Raw genomic sequence first — 25,692 nt, 5'->3', positions numbered from 1 at the left:
TCTCAGAGAGGCAGTATTGATTCAATTCTTAACTGCAAATCCTTCATATCATTGCTCAAAATATCCAACTTTGCACCAATATTAGCCATTCTTTTTATAGTGACACCACGCTTAGTAAGAACTTCTAAGCACTGAGGTCAGGTGTTGAGATTGGATTCTAGTTTATTTTTTATGAATCAGATAAAGATTTCTGTGCATGAGACCATATGTGAAGATGAGAGAACAAGAACATTTCCATATCAAAGGCAATATATCTGAGGCTGCATGGTAATTAAGATGCAGTGGTTTGGGCTCTGCACTGGCACTTAGAGCATCGCCGGGCCCTGTGCATCATGCAGGCTGGTGCCTCTGCATACTTCTTGAAATACACTTATGATTTTGTACAAACATTTATGCCAGTCCACACTTTTCTGTGGATAATTTGTATTTCATCCAAACCATTCAAAGTCGAAGTTATTTTTTGAGCTACCCCCTCATTATGCCTTTTGTGCATCAACTATTTTTATTCTAGTTGTTTGTATTTCCTTTTACCAGAATGATGGCTTGTTTATATTCAGAATCTCTTCTTGCTCCTCTAAGACCCCTAATATATCACCCATTTTACCATTCACTCAAAAAACTTTCATCTTTAGGAAGGATGTGAGTTATTTTCTGAGGTTAATTGTAGATGGTGCAATCCACTGTAAACTAATAAACCACATTAAAAGTTAACTGCCTAGTTATTTGTGCTTTACAATACTAATATATTTAGGACTCCTCAGTAGCTTGCATAGTATATAATGTTGGGAAAATTTCTTTTCAAAATATTTAGAGAAGAATTTAGAAATCTTCTATTTTACTTTTTTATAGCATGAAAATATGTGGTGACATTCTCTTCTCCAAGTGAGAAGCAATACTTTGAAACTGTAGAAATCTTGCATTTTATCTAGAGTTATTTGTTGGTTTTTTTTTTTTTTTGCATTTAAAGGGAGATGTTTGATTTTATTTGTAATAAATTGAATCAGTGTCTTAACCTGTTGGGGGACAGAACAGTGATACAGTGAAACTTGCTGTAAAGTAGAACAGTGAAATAGGATCTAGCAATTGGTACTCCAATGCTTTGTCTATTTAGGACATTTTGCATCTTTGGGAATCAGCTTGAATGTGGTCTGTAATTTTCTGGACTTTCTATTTCTATGTTTTCTCTCTATAAACAGTCTGCTGGTGCACATAACAAGGACTCCACTTGGTGTATTTCATTAGGAAGCTTTCAGGGCCAGTGAAACCTTTTCAATGCTTTCTCGGGAATGAAGTATTACTGTGTATTGAGGCCTGATATGATATTATGAATCCTGTAAGAATTTTCCATGTTTTAGTTATTTTGGATTAAATTGCTTAAGTATATTGATTTGATGCTTCTCAGTGATGTTCCTTGTAAATCGACAGAATGAGAATAAGATCAGTGCATTGTATGATATGCATATTATGTATGGTATACAGACTTCTCATGGTATCTCAGATGTCACCACGAGATAACCCCTTACATGATCTTCCTGTCACCTTCATCGGCTCGTTGTTTCTAGTCATAGTAAAGAGAGATGTGGAATTGTCTGTCTTTAATATATTCATCCAAATGCAGAAAGGGACTATAGTGCTGTTTTTGATTTCACCTTCTAAACACAGTCTCTGCTTCTTTGAAGAAAGTAGTTCTTTAAAATTGAACAAAGAAAATTGAAAACACTTCATTCTCCAAGTCTAAAAAAAGCTTAGTGAGTATAAGAAGAAAATACAATACTTAAAAAAGAAAAATCAAAGAGCACAGGTTTAAGAAGGGACTAATTCTGACACATGGGTGTGAAGGCTTCATTTCCTACTGTGCAAGCATATCACTGGGAAGTGTGATTGGGTACTTATTTCTTAGCACCCAGAGGACATCTGCTGAGGGCATTGGTATTTGTTAGAGAAAACTTAGGCTTCCAGTTCCAGTTTTATTACCTGTTTACTAATGAATGTAGCATTTGGCTAGTTGCAAACTTGCTTCTTCTCTCCTCTTCTGTAAAATAGAAGCATCCATGTATATTCTTTTCTTTCCTAAACAGAACTCACCTGAATTATAGAGGACTTGGGAGAGTCCCAAGTGAGTAAATGTAGTGTCTGGATTCATGACCTCTAAATTTTGGTGAAACTCCAATCTTAAAATCTGGAAGCGATTGTGAAAAGTCATTTCATCTGTCATTTTCCATTCAAAATTGATGATCCTTACTTCATTAGGATCAATTAAATCTTTCCCTTTTGTATGCCTGCAACAAAAGAGATTTTATATCTGAATGTGGTTATATACATAAATGTTTCACATTTGTGAAACAAAATGTTTCACACCAGAGAGCTCTATTATCCAATAGATACATTTTAGTCTTTCTCTTCTATTTGAAGGAAAAATGGAAACAAATTTTTTTCTTCATTTGAATGATAGACCTGCAAAGAGCAGAATCAGACCTTTAGTTTTTACATCGTACCCCAAACTTAATTGTCCGTCCTTGGAAAAGTTACACAGTCTCTTCAAGTATCAATTTACTAATTTAAAAGATGGGACAGTGATAGAATTTATTGCATAGAATTGCTGAGAAGATCCAGTGTGAAGATGCTGAAGACAACTATGTCAGGACAGATGGACCGTGGTTATGTGATCAGTACTAGACCCTTGACATGAGAAGTGTCTTTTTTTTTTTTTTTTTTTTTTAAAGATTCATTTATTTATTAAATGTAAGTACACTGTAGCTGTCTTCAGATACACCAGAAGAGGGCGTCAGATCTTGTTACATATGGATGGTTATGAGCCACCATGTGGTTGCTGGGATCTGAACTCCAGACCTTTGGAAGAGCAGTCGGGTGCTCTTACCCACTGAGCCATCTCACCAGCCTGAGAAGTGTCTTTTATTCTTTAATATTTAAAGATTTCCCCAGTTTTAAAACTGCATTCATATTCATTGTCTTTTTCAATAAAGAACAGGCAGGACAGATAGACTTACCAGTCATCCTGCCTCTGTGCCTCCTGGATATGAATGTATGTGTCTTGGGACTTTGCTCCAGGATATTGTTTATTCCAAGCAAAGGTTGTATGCTGCAGGTAGGACTGGTTGTTTGGTCTTGTCTTTCCATCTTCTCACTAGAATGTCAGTGCTCATTTGCTCTATCTTTGTGTTCACTTCCAGAGCTACCATCGCTGTGTTTTCCATGACTAATGGAAATGACCAGTGTCCTGCTGACTTAGGAGCACTGCACATTTGTTTTGTATGCCCTTGATGAATGAAAAGTAGAAAATGGCTTGGCAAGTGCATAATATAGTTGACTAGTTTCAAAATATAGGGTTCACGAAGAGGAATATATAAAACTGTCCTCAATGGTGGAAAGGTTGGGAATCACTTGATTACACAATTTCAAAGCTGAAAATGCATAACTCTTGAGAAGATATGAATATGGGTAATTCTGAGCAGTGTAGTCATTACTACAGTGGACACACACACACACACACACACACACGTGAGTAGAAGCTCCTATGCTGAGGAAATCTTCTAGTACAAGGTGGGCTTTGGTCTGTGATAGAAAGGATAGTTGGGGATAGAACTCAGGTAGTACCTCAAGGAACACTGGGGCAACATTTGATATAATTCTTTACTATCTGGTGAGTCTGATAATGAAATGTCTCTTTGTGTCTTTGTGACTTCTAAGAAGGCTGTATCTGCCATAAATGTGATATGGCCATAGATCAGTAGCTTAATCACTGCACCTCTTTTTCTGAGCTCGATTTTGTGGTTAGAAACATCATGGGTATATTTAAAGGTACAAAGAAATCTTTCAGATTTGTTTTCCTTCAAAGTTTTTAAATAAGGTATAAAAATTAAGAGAAGTGGTTTATTAATAAATGCACTTGAGCCCCAGGATATAACCCAGAGGTAATGTGCTTGTATGGTATGTATAAGGTCTTCAGTATGATTCCCAGCAATACACAAACACACACACACACACACACACACATACACACACACACAAAAAAACCACTGTCAAAATAGATAAGCTACTGATTCAAGATTATGAATTAGTATAATCTTGTATGTTATGCTGTTATGTGCTCCTTTCATTCATTTGACAAGCATAGTTGCAGAGAAAATGCTATCTGAAAAGTTTCCAATCTGAGTATTAGTTTGAATTTCTCCTATTTGTTTCTGGTGTTACATATTAATAGTTTTAATTTTAATAAGCATTAAGTTAGCATAGTTCATAATTTTGTTGTGTTTATGGATGTATGCCTGAACTTGTATTCAGGTGTGTGTGTCTTTGTGTGTGTTGGCCAGAGGTTAACCTTAGTGTCTTTCTCGGATGCTATCAACCTTATGTTTTGAGAGAGGGTCTCTCACTAGCCTGGTGCTTGCTTAGTTGGCTGTGATGGCTGGGCAGAGAGCTCCAGTGATCTGCCTGCCTCTGTCTTCCCAGTTGGGTTTAGTGATTACAAGTGCACACCACCATGCCAAACCTTTTATGTATGTGGATTCTAGAAATAGAACTCAAATTTTCATGCTTGCTGTATGGCAAAAACTTTATCAACTGAGGTATCTCCCAAGACTCTTCATAACTTTAAATTGGAGGGGAGCATGAAAGTAAATTCTTCCTCAGAGTATAGAAATAGGAATTCCTATAAGACGATAATGGACAATAGGTGGAACAACAATATGAACTAATCAGTACCTCCTGAGCTCGTGTCTCTAGCTGCATATGTAGCAGAAGATGGCCTAGTTGGCCATCATTGGGAAGAGAGGCCCCTTGGTCTTGCAAACTTTATATGCCCCAGTACAGGGGAAAGCCAGGGCCAAGAAATGGTAGTGGGTAGGTAGGGGAGCAGGGCAGGGGGAGGGTATAGGGGACTTTTGGGATAGCATTTGAAATGTAAATGAAGAAAATATCTAATAAAAAATTTAAAAAATTATGAAATCAAAAAAAAAAAGAAAGAAAGAAAAAAAAATGATGATAATGGACAGAGACCATGGCAGGAGCAGGGACAGCAACAACCCCTTCACATCCCTGGGAATGTTCAAACAGGGCTGCTGCATTTATTCTTGTTAGTTTTATATTCTGGAAACTCATGTTTTCTAGTTTCTCAAAGGCCTTTCCTCAGAGCTGAGGGCTTCTGGTTTTGATCTGGAGTTTCTTTAGTGTTTAACAACTCATTTCTCCAAATTATACTGACATCTTGCCACTCAGGTGGCTGCTCACTGACATCTTGCCACTCAGGTGGCTGTGACATAATGACTGTCTGAGAAAGGACTGGGGGTCGCACAGGTTGCTGAAGTAGTGGGCCTAGATTCCAGTGGTCATTGCCTGCTTTGTCTTTGATACCCCCTTTGACTTCTGCACACTTGTATTGTTTTTAACAACATCATGAAAAAGTGATACCTTCTCTACATTATAAAGAATGTTCTGGAGGTTTTAAGGCATCCTGAGTCGTATAAAATTAGCTGTGCTCCCTTTAAAGGAGCAACAGCTCAAACAAAAAGAAAATAAATTAAAATAAGATGGAGGATGAATCATGTCTAAGTTATTTAGAGCAGTGTATTAGTTAACTGAATCCCAGGCATGAAAAAAAAATATACCATTCTTGAGTCAGAAAGCCCAAAGAAATGCTGGAGGAAAATTTGACTACTTAAAAGTTTCTTAGATTATATTCCTTTCCCTTATAGACATCTCATTTATCTATCTATCTATCTATCTATCTATCTATCTATCTATCTATCTATCTATCTATCTATCTATCTATCTATTCATTCATTCGTTCATTCATTTGAGACAGGACCTCTCTACATAGTCCTGGTTGTCCTGGAACTCACAGAGATGGACCTCTCTCTGCTCCCAAGTGCCGGGATTAGAGGTGTGTACTACCACACCTGGCTCTAGTTCTTTCTCACTATTAAAATTTTTGTTGAAATTTGATGTATTGAGATTTAGAAATAATTTTACTAATTTTATCCCTAAACTTGTAGAACATTATAGTAAACTTCTAATTTTTTAAATGATACCAGAGCTTTGTATGTATTTAGCAAGGACTCATCTACAATATTTTAAGGCATTACTAACAGAGATTATCCACCTTTCTGAGCTTAGAACCTTTTGAGTTTTATAGACATTAGTTCAAGGGGGTGCTTTGAGCTGTACGTTTATATTGGTTTATGCAGTGTATGGGATGTTCATTATACTGAATAGTTTCATATTTTAAATTGTGTGGTACCTTGTAGTAGGCTTATTTTCTTCAGTGTGTGTGTGTGTGTGTGTGTGTGTGTGTGTGTGTGTGTATGTTCACTCACAAGCATGTATATAATCAGCTTAAACAGGGTAAAATAAGTGAACTTGGACACTCAAACTCTTCTATGTGGTTTGACAAGGGTGAAACAAAAATGGTTGCTCTAATTATGACACATTTTTCTAAAGCACTATCCATAATTAACTATGTGCAAGCTGTGAAATTTGTGTATAATGTCTTTGTCATAGCTGTGTAGAAAGGTCAGCAATATTATCAGAAAGTGAAGAAAAGTTTATGCTTTCTTACAGTGTGTTAATGTTTTCTTTATATTTTTAGCACCACTTTTACTTGTTTATATTATTATTCTTTTTGCTTTTTAATGTATGTATAAGCTAGGCCCTGTAATTGAAATATCAACATATTAGGACATTTGTGTCAATGTATTTTACAGTTTAAGAAGCTAAAGTAGTATATATGTTAGTTTTGCTTACTTATCAAGTTTATATTAAGGTAATTTAAAAACGAAGTAAAATTTTATTAAATGTATTAAGAAGGGCATTGAATTATATGGTCATCAGAAAATTTCCCAAATGTGCCCTCTGTTCAGGTAAATCTATAGCTGATGTATCTTTAAAATATCCTTTATTACTAATAAAATGTTAATTTCAGTGGAAGAGTATGGTAGTATCATAGCTGTTGGTACCCATACTTCCTGATTGGGGTGAGCAGAGGAAAGACTTCTAGTAGTTTTAGGTGAAAGACACAGAATTTAGGATGTTCAAAGAGATATGGAAACAGAGACCCAAAGTAGTGTAGGAATCTAAGCACAGATAGCGAATCTGACAAGACAGGGATAAGGTTCAGGAGAACTGGGAGAATCATACATTAAGCATGTTCCTACTACACGTACATAGTTATTTAAAACTTTAGACATGACCTGTTGAGGTATTGTATGCTATAATATAGCTCCAAACAGATATTTAAAGGAAAGCTATAGATGGAACAAAAATTTTCAGATTAATTATGGTTTCCCATACTCTAACCCAGGACATGTTTTGTTATTTGTAAAAAAGTCTTGGCTGCACACCATGATGAAGTGATTCAACATCTGGTTCTAGGCTTCTTTTACTCTGCTTCATGCTTTTAATGCTGTCACACTTAAACAGTGATGCTGGACAAGGAAAGCACATGCATGCAGGGGAAAATTACAACCAATTACACTTTCTAAATTGTGATATTAATTTTTAATACTAAGCATAAAGAATCCAAAAACTTTTTTTAAAAATTTGACCCCTAAGCAGCTGGGTGTGGTGGCACACACCTTTAATCCCAGCACTTGGGAGGCAGAGGCAGGCAGATTTCTGAGTTCGAGGCCAGCCTGGTCTACAAAGTGAGTTCCAGGACAGCCAGGGCTATACAGAGAAACCCTGTCTTAAAAAAAAACAAAAACAACAAAAAAAATTGACCCCTAAATCACCATCTTCCAATTGATTATTTTTACCAGTGGGAGTGAAGTTATAGTATTTTAATAATTTAATAAAAAGACCCCAAATCCATCAAGACTTTGAATATCACTAAACAGGTTTGAGTATTCTGTTGCCAATTTTAAAATTGAAAACAGATGAGAATTTTTTTTTTTTTTTTCGAGACAGGGTTTCTTTGTATAGCCCTGGCTGTCCTGGAACTCTCTTCGTAGACCAGGCTGGCCTTGAACTCAGAAATCTGCCTGCCTCTGCCTCCCAAGTGCTGGGATTAAAGGCATGTGCCACCACTGCCTGGCTTAGATGAGAATTTTTAAAGGTAATAGTCATAGAATTTGATGACCAAACCACCCAATGTGATGTGATGTTTACAATTTTTTTTCAAATCAATGTGTAAATGGCAATCTTTTTTTTTTTTTACTTGTTTGATTAAAATATGACCTTTACCTTAAAGATACATTTTTATAGGTATGTTTCTAGTTACTTATCTGTGTATCTGTTTGTATGTCTGTGTACCTTATCAATTTATCTATCATTTATTCTAGCTATTTAATTACCTGTCAGTATCTCTATCTATCAATAATCTATCCCCCTCCTCTTGGCTTATGCACCAAGTGTTATTTCAGGGAAGTTCAATGCATTTAGTATGTTAGGTCATTTGCTTTTGTTTCTTTTCCTTAATTCTGGAAACTTCTCCCTGAGAAAAGCAGGGAACCTGTGGATGGTACAAGCCATTTTCCCTCGTGCTCCCCATTACCTTTATAGCCTTAGAAAGTCTTCCCTGTTCAGTGCATGCTTGTTCTTTTAATTACTAAGACTTCACTTAAGCAAATTTGTTCTGCTGTTGCTAATAAAGTAGTTGTGTGCAGTGGATGTGTTATTTGCTGGAGATATTCTAGTGCAAACTGAATATTGCAAAACAGGGCTTCTATAACAGCTTTTGGAACTGTGTCATTATGGTCAGCTGCAGCTGTAAGGTGTGAACCCGAAAGAAAGCCATATATTCAGGCTACTGCATTGTATCCTTTAGCCTAAGAATAAGAATTCCAGGCTGATTTACTGTGTCTTTCCTGTGGTCTTTGTTTTTTTGTATAAGTTTTGTGTTGCAGAGGTCTGACATTACCCACGTAACTCTACATTAGGAGTATTTCCAAAAACTGTAGTCTCCTTTTGAGTCACTGAGTCTCATTTATAAAAGAATTTCAAAACAGAATAAAGTGAAAATCTCCACTGTTTCACAGGTTTGTCTTGAAAGGTAGATGTTACATATGATACCTCAGCATTTGGGGGCAGTAGTAAGGCCTGTGGTGCTGTCTGTAGTCTCATCCTTTGTCCTTCTACCTCAGCCAGGACAACCACTTCACCAGCAGTTACACACTTCCTTAGTTACCCCTGGGAATTACTTTTATTAAAAAACAAACAAATACCAAACAAACTCATGGCCAAGATTGTATCTTCTGCTGTGTTTTAGTGTTATATTTCAGAAATATCACTTTAGGCATGCTAAGAAACAAGAAGCATGTGGATATAATAATCTGAAAAACAAGGCATGATATGTCTTTGTGCAAATTTTCAGCCATGGTTTCTATGAGTCTTTCAATCTTGTTTGTGACAGAACTGATGTATGACCCCAGAGGTTGTCATTCACATTACATTCTGGGTAAAAGGCTCCTCCAACGTGGTGTATTAAATAGCTATGATTTTCATTCCAGGAAGGGATTGTATATTGTTGCCCTATTGTTTATCTTGGTTTTTTTTTTTTGTAGCTTTCTTGATGGGAGCAACAAGAACAAACATGCAGCCTGTTATTTTATGAAGAAACTCAGAAAATGCTTCTAAGTCTTTAATGTGTTGGTAAAATTTGTAAAATATTGGATTGAATTTTCATATTATTTTTAAAGACATTGTTGGAAAGAATTGCAATTTAAATTTATATCTATGTACTTAGTTTTAAAATATCTTGCAGATTGTAAAGTTTTTATTTTTTAACTTTTATTATTTAGCATCTCAAAGTACACTAGGGAAGGGTACACTGTCAATGCCATGGGATAGAAATTTGAATCTACAACTGTCTTCTTGAGAATTAGGAAGAGTATTTGCTATTTTTGGCCAGATCTGCTTGGATCATCATCCATCCAAAAACGTACTATTAAAGAACCCCAACTTACAGTGACACATCTGCCAGGCTAGTCACAGGTTTATCATTAAGGCTTGCAGTATTAACATTATTTGCTAACATATCTTTGGAAAGAATTTTTAAACTAATTGGGTACTTATTCAATATTAATTTAATTAAAAAACACTAGATATTAATATCTAAAATTAATCTCTATTTTTTATTCAGAATGTCTTATATTACATATGAGGCATTAATAATTTATACAGAGAACAGTATGCCATTCAGTATTTAAATTTAAATGAGGAATCATTTTCTTATTTTTAAGTAAATATGTAAGCCTGGTTTTGTTTGTTTGTTTGTTTGTTTGTTTTGTTTTCTGAGACAGGGTTTCTCTGCATAGCCCTGGCTGTCCTGGAACTCACTTTATAGACCAGGCTGATATCGAACTCAGAAATCCACCTGCCTCTGCCTCCCGAGTGCTGGGATTAAAGGCGTGTGCCACCACACCTGGATATAAGCCTGTTTTTTATATCATATTTTCCTAGAATGGTACATCCAGTTAGGAGGCCACTGGGATGAAAAAGTAGGTGAGAATGATAGGGGAGAATATAAAGAGCAAGGGGGAAGTTATGTGATCCAGAGCTTCCTTTCTGGGACACCATCTCTGCAGATAAACCCAGACAGCTGCAGGAAGGTCAGTTGCTGCTTGATGTGTTGGAATACAAGAAGAAAGAATGACACTTTATGAGGCCCCATAAGAGAAAGGAGGCAATCAGTCACTTTTTATTTCTTATGGCAAAGTCAGCCTCTGCTTTTTTCATTTCTTTCCTTTTTCCTTTAATGTAAACAGATAAGAAAGGCTTAGGAATTTTAGAGTTAAGTCCATTTCCCATGCTTTAGGAGGGGAATGAATAAGGGTTACTAGTGTGAATGTCTGCAGCTCTTTGTTGCTTCTATACTCAGCCTCCTTTGATTTAGTCAGAGTTGAAGTTAGAAAAGATGAGAAAGGTGGTGCCCAGTGATGGCCTTTGGCAACCACCATCAAGCCAGCACTTCCTACTTGTCCCCCACCCTCCAACTCAATGGGATATTTCCTATGTGGATTGATTTAATAACAAAAACAGTTTGGGAATTTCAGTTCAGCAAACGAATTTTGGGTGATGCTGGCTCTATCATTTTTCTCTAGGCATAAATTCTTTCATTGTCAGACTGAGAAGTAAGTTTAATGGTTTCTAAGGTGGTTTTGGCTTTGATGTCCTGATTATTACTTTCTGGGACTGTATCATTTCTTCATATAAAACTTCTAGTGGGTTTTTCTGTTCTGTATATCAGTCTTAAGCCACCATGACCACAGTGCTTTCAGAAGGAACAAATGCCATGAATCTAATATATGATTCTTCTGCTAGTGGGCTTATGAGCAAATATGTAGAACTCTTTACTTCTTCAAACAGTTTCTGACAGAATGCATTTCTATGATGTGATCCTGGGTGATGTGCTCTTTCTTTCCAGCTTAGTGTCTAGGGAATACCTCAGGAAGGGAAACTTGTGTCTGTGGAGGAGCTTGGACTGCATGAGATATGAAGGGTGTTGGGATACAGCCATCAATTCACTGCATGTTTTTGGCTAGGCAGGCAGCTGTGGTCACTGCCAGGCTTTTTGAGTATGGTTTGAGTATGTTCCCTGAACATGCCATGACATTGGCTGCAGTGCTTACATTCAGAGCCACACTCTCAGCTTTTTATGGTTTCTATGCTGGGATTTGATCTCAGTTATTACAGAGTCTTGCAAAGTGAGGCCATGGCTCCAATATGAACAAGTTCAGCTAACATGAATTACTGACTTTTTCTGTTAGCTTCAGTTTCACATAATTCAGAAATCTCAAATTCTCTTTCCTTTGGACCAATTGGATGGATCCTTTTCAATGGATGGCCTCTTGTGTATCTTTTAGGCTCCTGCTCCTGCTAAGGTTACCATCTCTGACATTTATTGCATTTAGTGGCAGAACTTCACTGATTTAGACAGAAATACCTGTTTCCTTTTGCCTTTGATGTCTCACCATCTCTTATTATATGATGTAATGCTTTCTAAGTGGATGCACTGCTTTCTGTGTGTGTTAGCCAGGTCCCAGGCCAGTGTGGTCAGTTATCTCTCAGTTGATGTTTTATTACATGGAGAGTGACATATAATCTTTAAGTAGCACTGAGTCTATTTAAATATCTTTTTAGTGGACATTTAAGTGCTTTTTAAGGACAGTAATCATTTCAACTTGAAGGCTATTGTGTAGATATCAATATTAGAGTAAGGTAATGAAAATACTGAAGATTTGAATCTCTTCTTGACCCCAAAGCTTAAAATATTCTTCCCTGAATCTTTATTGCCTCTGTGGTAAGATAATGTGGAAAAACAGTTCTCAGTCAAATGTTCTGAAGACCAGAGCTTGTGGGTGAGAATACTTTTGCTTTCTGACCTGTACAGTGTGGGAGAGTTAGTTTGGGGTTAAGGAAACTCAGCAGTGTGAACATTGTCTCCTCAGAGTTTCATCTTCTCATCTGCAAAGTTATACTTTCTTCCTAGGGATGCTTTAAGATGCAAAGGAATAAATATTAGTACTCGCTGGTGGTATAGTGTTTGCTATCATTAAAGTAGATGTCTGTAAATACCGAAACAGAATATTGCATTCAACATACATAAAATGGACAATGTGAGATACAACGCAAAATCATTCTATATTATACCACACACATCCATAGGGCCTTTGAGAAAAGCCTGACTCATATATAGCAACGCATACTTTGAGAATTAGTTCAACCAGAAACAAATAAACCTGTTGGAGCTAAAATTCCTGTATTACAAGGTCAGCCTTGTCTCTTCTCAGTGTCATGGCTTGTGGGAGGAGCTGACACAGGTACTCAGTAAATCTCGATGTGTGATTCTTGGGCTCAGACTGTAACTGAAGTGGCAAGAGCAGGAGCTCCAGGAGGTTCAGGAGGTTCAGGAGGCAGCAGTTGCCCACCAGGCTTTAGCATTGGACCTAGTAGTTCATTCCCAGGAGGGCTCAGGTGAATCCTAACTGGGCTACTAACGGTACCTTGCTTCCTAGATCCAGAAGGCTTGAGTGGAGTTGTCTGAGATTGAGTTGTCTGAGATTGGGTTGTGCTATTGGAAATCCTTTGATTTTCCTCTATTCCTCTTAAACTTTTTATTGACCTGAACTCCAGGTGACCTTTCCCCTCAGAAAGCATCTCTCCAGAGGAGCTTAGCCTCAGTCCAGCAGTGCCAGGAATCTGTGGGTTCCAGAGGATCTTAGCAGAGGCTTCAGACTGGCTATGTCAGATCTGGGATCTGAACCTGAGTTTGTCTGATGGTAAAAATTAAGCTCTTTCTATAATGGTTCAATACTTTTTGCCTGGAGAAGGTGGCACTGGGGAGAGATATAGGAGAAGCATCGCTAGGGGACCCTGATTCATCGTCTAAACTGATGGTGAAGTGATATTAAAGAAGGGAGCTGTGGAACTGCAGTAACTTCCTGTGTGCTGTAGGTGACAGGAGTCCCTGCAGCCACCCATGGGCACATGAGAGTGCATTCTGGGTACATGTTGTTTGGGTTATAATCTCAGCCTTTTTGCATTATGAAATACACCTAAAGCTGGAGGACTGCACCAGTCACCCTTTCATGATGCGATTCCCTGTGATTATCCATTGCTGACAGGGGGCCGCTATGGGAATGGCCTTCTCCTGTACACCATTACTTAACCTCCATTTGGACATTTGTGCGGCTAGTTAATTTGTGTCTGGCACTTAGGAGGTGCTTGGCAGGTACTGCTCAGTGAAAGAATACCTGGAGTACTTTATTGGATTTGGGTATGGCAAGATCTAAGCCATAGAGGGCCAAGATGTTTTGCCATCAAATCTAATTACCTGAGTTCAGTTTCTGGAACCCACATGGTAAAGGGACAGAACTGTATCCTACAAGTCATCCTCTGAATTCCATATTTACTCCATGGCATATGGAGTATATGCCATGCTCACACATACACACACAAAGTAAATGAATGTAGAAAAAAAAAAGAATCATTTTTTTTGTTTGATGTGTTCAATGAAGATATGTTTCAAGTACTATATAAGTTTTCCTTAACCCTGCAAAGTATGTGCTATTATTTATGGTTTATAGATGGAAGGCACTTAAGAATTAAAGAATTTACTTAAGGTGACATTGTTAAGACATAGTGGCCAACGATTTGAGACTTTAAGTACAACTGTTATAGAGTACTAGGAATTATCACCTTTCTTGTCCTAGATAATTGCCTATTAATAGAACCGCCCCCCTTTAATGGAAGCCACCTCTTACTGTTGACTCATTAATCTTGCTGCCAACTCAAACTCATAAGCTTTTTATTTACTGTGGCTTGTACTGTGTTGGCTGCCTTGTGCCTCAGTGCAAGACCTTGTCTCTATTTCATATAGACATTCTCTGGCTACATTCATGTGATCTTTCTTTCTTGAGTTATTTTGGATTATATGGTCATATGGTTTCCTCAAACAATTTTTTTGGCATTTACTTAATAAATTTTTACCCCTTAATATTATTAGAATAGTGTGAAACATTTTGATAGATATTCTAGTGCTTAAACTTCCTTATATTCCTTTATTAAACTAGCTGATTATATTGTGTATAAATGCATATTGCTGAATCTGAGTTATATATATATGAATTTATATCCATAATTCATATATCTTAATGCCATAATTATAGAGCTAGGGCAATAGGAATGTTCTGGAATCATGGGGAGAGCATAGGAATTTATGATTTCTTTAATGGTTAAAAAAAAAGCCAAAACCAAATCCTAACTATAGAACTATTTTAATCACTGTACATTTTAAAGACCTAGAGATTCAGTTGCATTTTATTGTGCTATCCTTCCTTGAGTCAGTTTTGGTAATTTGTATTTTACTATGGAATCCTCTTTTTCTCTTGGTTTAAGAAATATATTGAGGCCAGTGAGGTACCTAATCTGGCCAAGGCTGAGGACCTGAGTTTTAATCCTAGGGCTCACATGGTGGAAGGAGAGAACTCCCAAAGGCTGTCTTCTGATCTTCTCACGCCCCAGCACCATACACACACAAACTAAATAAATGCTAAAGAACCTTCTAAAAATATTGGCATCATAGTTGATATGACTTTAAAATTGTTTTCTACTTTTGTGTGCCCATGGGCTATATTCTATATTTTTCTTACGTTTTAAAAATTTTGTGATCTTTTTGGATCTGATTATAGCATTTAACACATTAGTTATTAGAAATGGTTGAGTGTTCTGGCATATAGTTTGCAGTCATTATATATTTACAAGGTTTAGTTGAATATAATTCAACAAATACAGAAAGTACCTTCTATTTATCAGAGAGGCACTAAAGACTCTAAGAGGCTCCAGCCTTAAGAACCTTACAATATGGTAAGGATGTTTGAGGCTGATTATAAACACTGTGCTGAACATCCACTCATCCAGAAAAACAGTAACAAGATTGAACTTGTTCTTTTCCTGCTCAATTCTTGGTCCATATGGTATCTTTCTGTATAGATCTGGGCATGCTGTCTTGGTACTTAAAATCATATTCTGTTAGGAAGACTTTTAGGCAATGTTCTAATAATTCTAGAAAGTTATAAATTTTATCAACTAGAAAATTGCTTTTTAAATTTAAGCAGGCATGTATGTTACTTGGAGGTCTTTAGTAAAATTCAGATTCTGTTTCTATTAGGAGTGAGGCTTAAGATTTAGTACATTCCCCAAAAACCCTTAGGCCAAGTCCCTACTGCTTTTCTTCTGTGCTGCTGACTGGGACCACACTTTAAGTAGTTGAAAGGTAAAAGGTAGAAAGATGCTATGTCTCCTGTTCTGTAAGTAGTAAAAAGACACACTTCATAAAAGTAATGAAGAAGCATCTAGAGGGCTTCTTGGCTACTAGCAGTCAGTTACTTCAGGCCATCCTAAAATTAGTTTCAATTTTAGGTAGTAAAATTAAAATGTGGAAAGATAAGATAAAAAAAACTCTACATTCAATTGAATGATTAGTATAGTGATTCATTAAACTCTAATTTCAGGCTGAGTTCATTGATAAGAAGCCATGAATTGACATTCCTAGGTTTAGTGATCACATCAATGATAGAGACGGAATAAGATCATCACACTTGCTTTACAAGTGCCTCACCACTCATGATGGGAAAACAGTCTTCAACAGCCAGGACTGAGGTGATAAAATATCCCTACAAATGAAGCTGAACTCTTACCTTACATCAGACACATTAACTTCGAATGTGCTAGAACTTAAATGTGAGAGATTCTACTCATAGAAGAAATAGAGACTGCATTTCTGTAAGATTGGTGTAGAGAATGGTTTCTTGTATATGCTGTGAAAAGAAGAGAAATTGGACTTCATCAACATTAAGAATTTTGTGCTTCAAAGGAAACAATCAAGGAGTTAAGGATAACATGTAGAAAGGAGGTAATTTTTACAGATCATGTGTCTGATAAGGTGTCTATGCCCATAAAAATCCTCAGAGCTCTTAGCAGTGAAAAGATAACACCATAATGTTGTTGTCCCTCCACATATTAAAACAAATTCTTAGAAAAAAGGGAACTTTGATGATGGGCAGAAAAGTCAATCAGTATTTTTCCAAAAAATATAGCTACCTAGCCAGTATGCATGTACACACACACACATGCACGCACACACACACGATGCTAAATATCATGAAGCATTAGGGAGTGCTAGTTAAAATCACAGTGAACTGCTGCTTCACAACTACACACATCCCAGGTTCAATATGAGAAGAAGCCAACAAATGTGGATAAGTTTGTAGAGAAACTGGAATGCTCATTCCTTGCTTATGGAAATGTAACATCATGGTACAGCCAACTTAGAACTCAGCTAGTTGATTTTCAAAGCAAAGTATACAGTTACTGTAAGCCCCAGCTGCCCCATTCCTACTAGCTAAGACACATACAGACTCTAGAAACAGAACCTGTGTGACAAGAAAGCTTTGATAGAAAAATGAGAAGCCATACAAGAAACAGTACAGTGGAAAACAATTCATGGCTATAGAAGGTGTAATATGGTTAAAACCTTTTGATTTATGCTCATTTAATTTACCAGTTTAAGAAGTGAGATCATATTCATTCACATGTATATATTTGGACATAAAATTTGAGTATATCTGAGATTCTGTTTTTAAAACTATAAATTTGGAAAAGCAACCTCCCTCTTTCTCCTCTTATTCCATCCTCTCTCTCTCTCTCTTTTTTTGTGTTTAATTTATATATTTTTTCCATTAGTTACTTAATACTTTGAAGCATTTTCTCCTCATTTTAAAAACTAATCTATTTTAGGGAGACCATCAAATGGGATAAAGACCTTTAATATAAGAGTATTATTAGGAGACATAAAGTATTTATTCTAAATCTAAGAATTTCAAGTCTTCACATTGTAACTCTTCAGAAATTGCTCATAGCTTTAGTTCCCTGCTTAGTGCATTTGCTCTGGAGGAACTTTCATGTCAAAAAGATTAGGTTTTAATTCAAAGGAAGGAATCTCTTTAAAACCAGTGTTTTAAAAATCTCTTTAAAACTGCTGTTACAGAAGATGTGACTTAGTGCTTTGAGGTGGCAGAACTGTTTGTGAGGTAGGGGATTTTGTAATGTAGGCTGTTTCTTGTATGGTCTATGAGAGAGACTGATTTTAATTCTTAACTTATCTTAAAAATAGCATGCACATGGTTTGTGATTTTGAAAAGGAGCTTCTCACATGACTATTCTATCTCATCTAGTGAAGTCTTTAAATTTATTTATTTGTATTTGAATATGTATGAGTGTTTTGCCTGCATGTATGTGCACCATGTATGTACCTAGTGCCCAAGAAAGCCAGAATGGGGTGTTGGATCCTCTGGAACTGGAGTACAGACAAGTAATAAGTTGCTGTGTGGGCACTGGGACATGAACCTAGGTCCTCTGCAAGAACATCAAGTGTTCTTAGCCACTGAGTCATCTTTCCAGCACTTGGCTTGTCTTCTAATGTAGAGAATCTTCTGATGGGAAGATGTTTTTAGGTTTTTTTTTGTAGTTGAATATTTATTGATATTTTTCTTTATGGTTAGTGACTTTCTGGGCTTCTCTATCTGAGGCCATAAAATAATCTCTAGTGTGTTCTACACTGATCTTCACTGAACCAGAATGTATTTTGGCATATTATTTGAAATACAGGCATTTTGTATCTTCTTATGGATGTCCCCTATTCCATACAATTTATTAAAAACTTACCTCTCCCTCATGATTGTACAATTTACCTTTTCCACCTATCAGCTGCTGCTCATAATTTTGTTTTTTTGGAATCTTTATTGTGTCATCTGATGCAGCTGATTCTCCTTGATTTAGTGTCCTCTGATGCGCCTGTCTGTGCCTGCACTTGTGTGCTTCCATGCGCCTGTCTGTGCCTGCATTCCTGCCTCCCTGTCTTCCTCATACTTGCTTTACAGTGAGTCTTGGTGCCTCATAGGTTAAATCTTGTTACCTGGTTCTTATTTTTCAAGAGTATCTTGGTGCTTCTTGTCCCATTGCATTTTTGTATGAATTTAGGATTACATTCCATACATATAAAAAAAAGACCTAGCATTCTTGATGTAGTTTGTTTATATTTATGTAAGAAAAAAATTAGGTAGAAATGATGCTTTAAAATGTCCAGTCTTCCAACTCTGTGACCTTATTGTATTTTGTTATTTATTTTTCTATTTTGAAAGTCTCCCAATATAGTTTTATTTTTCCTTATAGGTCTTATGTAACATGGACATTAAGAGAATTTAAAAAATTTCAAGAAAGTTGAAGCAAAAACTTGTCTGCATAATGAATAATGCAAGCAGTGTGCGTTGTCATGACAGGAGCAACGATGCCCAGTGTTTCAGAGTAGATATTGCTGAGGTAGATAATGAAATAGTATTCAGTTTGTCTCTTTGTAGGTGTTTCGTAAATGGAAATGATAAGGAAACCATTGTATTTTTATTTAGTTAATAAGTAAAAGGACAATCTGTGTTCTGGTTGTCATATTGGCCACATGCTCTGGCCTATCTTACTGTTTCCTTTTCTGTATGGATAGACCCCTTGTCTCAAGTGCCCAGGCTTAAATAGATATTCTCATGTTATATATAGCCACCCCAAGGGGAAGGACTATAGAATGATTGCCAAGCTAAATATGCTATATCATTTTTGTATAAAATTATATAAAAAAGTGATAAAATGATGCCTGAGTTGTTTCTTAGTAGAAAATATAGCCATTTTCATTTAGCCTTTTTTTTTTTTTTTTGAGACAGGGTTTTTATGTACAACCCTAACTATCCTGGAACTAGCCTTGTAGAGCATGCGTTGAACTCACAGAGATTTGCCTGACTCTGCTTCCTGAGTGCTGGGATTAAAGGCATGTGCCATCACTTGCCAGCCTCTGTTAATATTTTTTGAAATCACCAGAGCCTGTAAGTGTGCAACTTATATACTCCAGAACAAAATTAAGCCATATGCATCATCTAACATTAGCAAGTAATTTATTTTGTTTCCCCTCCCCCCCGAAAAAAGAGAGATAATGAAGCAGGCTGTCATAGTTTGTGATAATCAGAAGTTCCCATTGGGAATCAGAGATGCTATATAGGCCCTAACCTTGTCACTTCTGTGGAGCAGCAGTGAGACTGCTTGCTTCTGACAGCAGACAGCCCCAGTGCAGAGCCCTGGTTTCATGTTACATTAGGTATTAGCGCTGTTCTTTCAGGAGCTATTATGCTGTGACATCAAAGATTTTCAGACAGGGCAGTGGTGGGTTAGCACTGAAGTTGTCTGCTGAAATTTTAAAGAACTAAATTAAATATATATGCTTAGACTTTAATATAAGAGGTAGAGACAGAATTAGAATGGAGCAAGTAAAGCGAAGAAATGATCAGTCTATGGGCTGTCCACTTAGTCTTTCCTTCTTTAAGTCAAATTTTATGTCTTTTTATTTCTACACCAAGTACAAATGGCCCTTATGTTAATGCCCTAGGAGTTGATCATTTGTAGAGAGACATTATGAAATAGGGAAAAAATAAAGTGGTTAGTCTGACCCACAGAGCATTGAATGACCATGTGGACAGATTGCCTTGGTCGACACCCTCTTGCCAATGAACTAGTTAGTTAAAAACAGCAAAGCACACCTCTGGGTAGACTCACAGGTGTGCAGGTTTCAGGTGCGCATGAACATACACACCTGCAGCTGGACAGTACAGTTGTATGAATGGAAGCGACTGGAAGTGTGGTCAGATCACAGTGCTGTCCTTTGGAAACAACTAATTTTGTGCAATGGTGAGGATCATTATTACTTACCTCTGTCTGAATGCACTTTGTTGTTAAGAAAAATAATCAAGGCAATCTGATTTCAAGTCTTGTTTTTTTTTTTTTTTTTGATGGTGAAATCGGAGTTTCTGTTATGTAATGTTATACTATGTTATTTTCATGACTACTGAGATATGAAATGTTAATTTTAGAAGTCATTCAAGGGAGCTAAACGCTAAAGAGAACACAGCTGTAGAATTATATCTATCTTTTCGGGACCTGTAAATTAGATATGTCATGATAAATTTTTCTATATATTGAAATTCTAATGCTGTTATTTGAGAAGTAACTGGTATAAAACTCCTCAAATCTTTATAGATCCTGTGCTTTTGATTATATTTAGAGATAGTTTGTTTCCATTTCAGAGTAATGTATAACATAGCCATGGAAACACTCACTTAGCAAGCAGACCGCAAAGGCCCTCCCTGGCCTGGGCTTCACTGCTTCACCCTCTAATGTCATTAGAATGATTAAAGGCTGATGCCCCCAGCTCTGCTGTGTGCCTGCCTCTCAGTCATGGGATGTGCTAACCTGAATGGCAGATTGAAGTGGATTGCATTATCTAAAATGCTTTTTATGCCTTCCACGTTTTAGTTTGTTTTTATTTTTGGCATAATAAAAAAGCAGAAAGAAGTATCTGTCCATTCACAGAAAAATATTTTAAGAGCTGTTAAAGCACCTAAGATCTCTGGGCTCAGAACTGTTTAAGGATATTCAGTATTTTTCTTTTTAAAATACTATAATTTAAAATTACAGTATTTGGTAGGAAAAAGGGAAAATATTAAGATGCTAGCTTACACATTTTTAAGTAATAATCAGTCATATAGAAAAATTAGTATTTTCAGTACTGTCTCAATTCTTTTGCTTTTACCAGTTAGGGAAGTCCTCATTCAAAATGCTATGAAGGATCATATCTCCAGAGCCCATATGGACTGGCAAAGTTTTGTGAGCTGCCTGAATGTAACATGGGTGTGTTGGGTGTTTGTAATACTTTTCCTGACAGACTAAGGGGCTGAGGAGTTTGTTCTGTATCCCAGGACACTGAGGCAAAGCATAGACACTTCAGCTTATGTGAATGGTTTAAAAAGTACTTTAAAGTCTGGTGAATTACAATGTCTGTAAAATTGACCCCAGCAGGTAGGTGCAAGGTTGTCCTAACTTTCTGTCACCAAATGGAAAGGTTGTCTTAACTGTCCAGTATAAGAATTTCAAAGTGGTGCTATGAGGCACAGTCTTAGGAAGCTGCAGAGCTCAAAACAGAACTAGAAATAAAGCCACATCAAATACAAAAGAACAAGCTGGAGAGTGTCTTTGGTTAACAGAAAGTTCTGGAAGAAGTGGAGTTGTGCTTTCAGAGACAGAAAGGAAAATAATATTTGACCTAATGTTGTAGGATTATGTCTTGAATCTTTACATTTATTTAAATGAAATATCTTTGGAAATAAACTTTGAGAAATATTTGCCAAAAAGAAAACAGTAGTGTTCCAAGGGGGCTGTCTGTGGGTGGAAGCAACACTTCCTGGAAGGGGCTGCAGAGGGGCATCAGAAGGAAAACTTGTTTAAATAAAGGCTTTCATGATATACATTTAGAGAGCTAATTGGACAGTACTTATGATCAAGGAGGCATAGTAGTCATTTTAGAAAAAAAATTATCTAACAAACCCCTCCAGGAATAAGAAATTCCTACTAAATCCATTATTATTCAGATTAAATATGTCTTAAATGACCCTTCCAACCAACAAGTATTTATCACATGATGACTATTGCCAACTCTCATGGGGACAGAAAATAGTATGTTTCTCTGAACACAGAGACCTTAATAGTAAGATACAAGATGCTGTCTACTCAATTGTTAGGTGAGTTTGCACCTTCTGAGATGAGAGAATAAAACCAGTGGCAAAACCTTCAAGGTCTGAGCCTTTGGATGTATCCAGTCAGTGGACTGCTTGCTGGCCATGCACAATGTCCCTTTAGATCCCCAGCACAAGCAAAATCATGTAATGGTGACACACCTGCAACTCCAGCACTTGGGGGGGGGGTTTGAGGCTATCCTGGAACAGGTGATACCAAACCAAGACCAATACCAAAACCCAAATCAAACCAAACCAAAACCAAAACCAAAACCAAAACCAAGCCAAACCTTAAAGGTCTGACTGATTTGGACTGCCTTCTCAGGGTGGATGGCTTTCTTCTGCCTCTGTTTGTTTGAGTATATTATTCGAATGCTTTCACAGTGAATGGTCAAACTTACTAAAGGAAATGAATTCAGGGTTTTTCTCTGGTAAAAAAATCAAGAAACCTGGTTTTCTATGTAGTACATTGTTTTAAACCAACACCGCATCTTTGTTTCCTTTTAATAGCTGGCAGGAAAAAATGGCTTAAAAATTCCATTTGGAAATGGGCTGAATATGATAGAGACCGAGTTTTCAATGCTGTTTCTAAGTGATAGAAGGGGACGGTCTGAAAAGATGGAAAGTTCTTCCTTTCTGCTGAAACATAATGCATTTAAGAAAGAATATTAAGTCTCATAATTAGGTATTTCCTGACAATTTTTACAAATCTCTGGTCTAGAGGTTAATATTGCTCAACATTCTAATAGTGTTATTGATAATATGTCTGGTAAATGCCAGGAAATCTAAAAGTGGACAGTTTATCTAAAACTCAAAATAAACTATTACAAAGTTACTGAGGTGTGTGTTAAAATTGCAACATGGAGGACTCTAGAGATGGCTTAAGATGACTTGACTGGAGAGTGGTCAAGAGCACTTCCTGCTCTTCTAGAGGACCTGAGTTTGGTTCCCAGGACCAGCATCAGGTGGGGCAAGGTCACTTGTAACTCTAGTTTCACAGAGTACCGCATCTATGATATACATTATACACATAGATATGTCAAAAAGAACCCTCAAACATTGTCTTTATTTGAGTTATTTTGATTTAGTAAGTAATGTTTCTTTTTGTGTAGAACAAACACCCAAAACACACTTTGTTTTGCATATCATACAGTGTAAAAGAAGTAGGATCATTTAAGTAGTCTCATTAAGAAACTGGTGCACAGCTATGTCTAAGAAACAAAATTTATCATCTATTTTTTTCTTACTTTTATGTGAATATTAGTTAAAGGAATGATAATACTCGTATTTAAACAACTTTTTCTTAACACATTACTTGACAGAAAATTTAAAAAATAACTGATCTGGCTGATAAGTCCCATTTCCTTGCCTTTTAGGGGAACAGCACTGGATGAAGTGAACTCTGACCATTTTTACTGATACCTTTTTTTTGTTTTTGGTTCAAGACAGGGTTTCTCTGTGTAGCCCTGGCTGTCCTGGAACTCACTCTGTAGATCAGGCTGGCCTCGAACTCAGAAATCCGCCTGCCTCTGCCTCCCNGGAACTCACTCTGTAGATCAGGCTGGCCTCGAACTCAGAAATCCGCCTGCCTCTGCCTCCCAAGTGCTGGGATTAAAGGCGTGTGCCACCACGCCTGGCTTTTTTTTTTTTTTTTTTTTTTTTTTTTTTTTTTGAGTCCTTTCAAAAAGGGGATGAGATGCATTTTCTTAAAAATTAAAAAGATTAAAGTTAACTTGGATTTCAGATTGTTCTGAGCATTGGCATCCTAAAAAAAATGAACAGTCAAATAGATTGGAGTAAATTTAGTGTAACAAATGCCACCTCTAGATACAGAGGTAAATTGGTTATGACTTTCACCTTTACGATGGTCATAGGCTGTTCTGCCAGGCACTCATGGTTTGTCTGTCCCTCCCTTCACTTGGCATCCACACTGCCAGGCACTGAAGACATGTGCACACAGACTAAAGTGTGCCACCAGGGCGTAGGAGAGGGCAGACTGAGGAGTGAGGAAGGTGAGGTGAGGTAAAAGATGGCTGAAGAGAACTGGGCAGTGAGAAAGCAATAAGCATACTGTCTGTTCTGCTATGGACACTTGTATACAGTAGTGGACAAAGGATTGTAGGAGCTTGCAAGATTGAACATTAGTTCTGACTGAGTGATGGGCTCTCAAGTATTATTTTTATGAATATAATAGGAATTTTTATTGTTAGCACTGGAACATTATGTCCTTAATTTCATTGTGATAAATTCTGTGGGTAAAATTTACACAGCATAGAAGGGTCTGGCTCATTGATATTTACCGTATCCCCATGTTATACAGCTGCCACACCCATATGGTCCTAGACTACTTCATCACCTGAAAAGAAAACCTGTCAATCAGTTGTTTTTCTTTCCTCCCCTAGCACTTGGTATCCAGTAATCTGCTTTCTGACTCTATGGATTTATTGCTGATAATTTCATAAAAATGCAGCCATGGAATTTATAACCTTTGTCACAAGCTGTTTCTATTTAGCACAGTGTTCCTATGCTAGGTCTATGACTGTTTCAGCACATGTCAGTATTGCCTTTAAAGATCGAATAGTATTCCATAGCACATGGACATGTGGGTTGTTTTTGCCTACTGGCTTTTGCATGTAGTGCAGCCATGATATCTGTGTCCAAGTTTTTAATTGGATACCCACTTTCAGTTTTGGGTATATTTGCAGCAATGTTAGGTCATGTGACAATCCTGTTTAACTTCCTGAGGAACTATTGTACTGTTTTCCATAGTAGCTATACCTTTTTTGACATTTCTACCAGAAGTGTATGATGCTTCCAGTTTCTCTACATGTTACTCAACTTACTTTCTATTAAAATAATTATTGCTACATTAATGAGTATATTTAACATATTTGACATCACATCTCTTTTTGTAAACTTATTATTTAAACTATTTTATTACTTCTGTCTAGTTTCCATATCTGCTCTTTATCTACCCATTCAACTTTGTAGTCTTAAAAAAACATTTGGGGGGGGGCAGGAGAGATGGCTCAGCGATTAAGAGCATGGACTGTTCTTCTAGAGGTCCTGAGTACAAATCTCAGCAACCACATGGTGGTTCGCAGCCATCTGTAATGAGATCTGATGCCCTCTTCTGGTGTGTCTGAAGACAGCTACAGTGTACCTATATATAACAAATAAATAAATCTTAAAAAAAAAAATCATTAGAACCAAATTGTGCTGTCCAAATATTCTTGGATACGTGACCTTCTACTAGAGAACTGTTGACTTATCAGAGGCAACAATCTTAGACAAAACTGACTCATTTTTCCAGAATCTTTTTGGCTAGGGATGGAACTTCATGTCTAACACCCATTTCTGTGCTGGTCTTTGACCTGACTTGGATTTACAGATTTTGGGCATTCTGTCCTGTACTGGCTAGTTTTGTGTCAACTTGACACAGCTGGAGTTATCACAGAGACAGGAGCTTCAGTTGGGAAAATGCCTCCATGAGATCCAGCTGTGGGGCATTTTCTCAATTAGTGATCAAGGGGGAGAGGCCCCTTGTGGGTGGGACCATCTCTGTGTTGGTAGTCTT

General features: G+C 37.0%; 1 protein-coding gene and 1 long non-coding RNA gene across 6 annotated transcripts in view; one reads left to right on the top strand and one right to left on the bottom strand.

The window, feature by feature from the left end:
- Positions 1-25,692, top strand: part of Sox6 (SRY-box transcription factor 6) — a 550,047-nt gene that overhangs the window by 7,073 nt on the left and 517,282 nt on the right. The gene's annotated exons all lie outside the window — the stretch shown is intronic.
- Positions 12,698-25,692, bottom strand: part of LOC110316172 — a 21,493-nt gene continuing 8,498 nt past the window's right edge. The window contains exons 2-3 of the long non-coding RNA XR_002380257.1: positions 16,152-16,271; positions 12,698-13,289 (exon numbers count right to left, since the gene is read on the bottom strand). This is a non-coding gene — a long non-coding RNA (uncharacterized LOC110316172). The remainder of the gene's footprint in view (positions 13,290-16,151; positions 16,272-25,692) is intronic.

This window comes from Mus pahari, chromosome 1, assembly GCF_900095145.1.
Source record: "Mus pahari chromosome 1, PAHARI_EIJ_v1.1, whole genome shotgun sequence".
Classification (NCBI taxonomy): Eukaryota; Metazoa; Chordata; class Mammalia; order Rodentia; family Muridae; genus Mus; species Mus pahari.
The sequence above is the reverse complement of the archived record's forward strand: the minus strand, read 5'-3'. Positions and strand labels throughout refer to the sequence as shown.